The sequence below is a fragment of the Grammomys surdaster genome, unplaced genomic scaffold (genome assembly GCF_004785775.1).
Source record: "Grammomys surdaster isolate TR1022 unplaced genomic scaffold, NIH_TR_1.0 271, whole genome shotgun sequence".
NCBI lineage: Eukaryota > Metazoa > Chordata > Mammalia > Rodentia > Muridae > Grammomys > Grammomys surdaster.
Genome location: NW_021604712.1, coordinates 5,108,037 through 5,110,407, shown reverse-complemented (window position 1 = coordinate 5,110,407; position 2,371 = coordinate 5,108,037). Strand labels below are relative to the sequence as shown.

The 2,371-nt window shown below is 35.1% G+C and overlaps 1 long non-coding RNA gene across 1 annotated transcript in view; it reads right to left on the bottom strand.

Annotated features, from left to right (window-relative positions):
• The window catches only part of LOC114628727, a 3,473-nt gene extending 2,224 nt beyond the window's left edge, over positions 1 to 1,249 (bottom strand). The window contains exon 1 of the long non-coding RNA XR_003712526.1: positions 1,173 to 1,249. This is a non-coding gene — a long non-coding RNA (uncharacterized LOC114628727). The remainder of the gene's footprint in view (positions 1 to 1,172) is intronic.
• Between the last annotated feature and the right edge of the window lie 1,122 nt (positions 1,250 to 2,371).

Below are 2,371 nucleotides of genomic sequence, written 5' to 3'. Positions count from 1 at the left end.
TATGTATGTATGTATGTATGTATGTATGTATGTATGTATGTATGTATTTTTGTGCACATGTGTGTAAGTGCCTGCAGAAGCTGTAAGAGGGGATCCAGTACCTTGGAACCAGAATTATAGGAAGTTGTGAACAACTCAACTTGGGTGCTGGGAATCGAACTCTGATCCTCTGCAAAAGCGGCAAGTTTTTTTTTGTTGTTTTTTTTTTTTTAACAACTGAGCCATCTCTCCAGCCCCTACTTCTTTCTAAACAAGTCTTAAAATTGATACTGATGTGGTATGGATGAATGTATAATAGGAAAGCCATGGGCTATCCCTATTTACTCTGCAAATGTCTTTTATTCTTATGTACTTTAAAGATCAGAATTGTCGAGACCCTTTAAAGAATAAAGTGAATAAAGTTTCTAATTATAGACAAGAGATATGATGTTTGCTTTGAGGTCTCAGTAACACAAAATAGTTTTGCATAAAATTGAAGCAACTCTATCCTAGATACATTAAAATAGGGCACATTTCAGACATGGTTTGAGTTTATGTACATCTGCCCTATTGCTTCTGATAATAAAGCAGATGGCCTTTTATCTTCAGTTACTGTGTTATTTGTTAACAAAATAAATGTTTGAAATTAAAAATGTTTCCAATGGTCCTGCTTATAGAAGTAAAAACATTATTAAGTATTATTTATATTAAATAATTGTCTAAATTATATTATTTACTTTAATTAATAATTTATTTTATTTTATTAATAACTAAATCAACAATATATTTATGTATATAATCATATAAATTATATTTTATATAAAATATATTAAATAATTAAAAATATTCAGTAATTTTTTTATTCAGACTTGTATATCCAGTCAGTAATGAGAGGTTTATAGCTTCTTTTCTTCAAGCAAAATAAACAAACAAACAAAGTAATACTATGTATGATAGCTAAAGAGAAACCCTCCCAAAACAAATAAACAACAAACAAACAGAAACTCATAGAATTAAATCTCTTGGAAATACAGGCACACTGTTTTTACAATTGAATAATTTTTTAAATTTAATTAATCGTTTTAACTTATTCACTTTACATCCCCTCAATGTCCCCCTCTCGGCCACCCCTCCCACAATGCTTGCCCACAATTGAATTTTTAATAAGGTTTTGTTTCATCTCACCTACTTACCAATATGGTACAGTTCTGCATTATGCAATTTCTGCCTTGAAAGTCAAATTGTGACAGCATGCCATTGTAGAATTTTCTGATGTGAAAGGAGCTTCAAAAACCATATCTCCAAAATTAAAAAAAAAAAAAAGTGAGAATTGGCAGGACAGGTTTGAGCTCCTCACTTTTTTAGGGATGTCAGAAAGGTTTTCTTTTAAGAAATTACTATATCGTCTCGTTCACCAAATGCAAAATGTGAAGTGATAACGGGAAAGCCTCGAAAGGAAAGGTTCTCTTCCATTCTTTACCACTCAGGACCCAACAACAACAAACAAAACAAAACCTATTCCCCACTTACCTCCAAAAGTGACCCCTAACACTTAGGAAGAGTTTCTGTGTAACTAGCTGGATAACTTCCAGTCCTCTCAGTTCCTGATTTCAAAGGCACCAGGCAATGGCCAGCCTGAGTCAGGAATGGCCAGTCTGGAGGAGGAAACAGGGACCCCTCACTTAGACGCAAACTTGAGAAAATAACTGTTGAAAGTTTCCAAGGGAGGTTTGAAGAAGCAGGACAGTAGGAGCTGATAGAACCAATTTTATTCTTTTCCAGGCATTTCTAACTTTTATGACTATGCATCCCCCCCCCCACCACTATCTGTCTTTGTGCCTCCAGGGCCAGTGAAAGAGCAGGGCAGATTCGAGATTGCTTTCAGGGTTTGCCTTCTCTGATGATGGATTACCATGTCAATTTAAACGGCATAGGATTAATTTGTTTCAATGATTTCTCTTTAGGCTGAATGCCAGCCGTGTTCTATCTCTCCCTTTGCTCTTCAGAACCACAACGAGAGAGAGAGAGAGAGAGAGAGAGAGAGAGAGAGAGAGAGAGAGAGAGAGAGAGAGAGAGAGAGAGGTAGGTTCCATATTTTAAGTTGAGAGACAGTAACGGAGATAGACAAGTTGTGTGTACTGCTGCAACAGTTACGGGTTTGAGTCCTTTTATCTCTGAAACATACAGCCACTCACTTTAAAATTAAATTGGTCCCAACATTTATTCAATAAGCACTTGTCTTGTAGATAATTCACTGCAGAGTGCTTTTGACATATAAGGATTTAATTTCTCTTGGACAAGTTATTAGCACGACACATTTAAGCTAACCACCTACGATGAGGTTATTGGGATCTCTAAAACCTTAAGTGATCATTGCAAAAAAAAAAAAGTT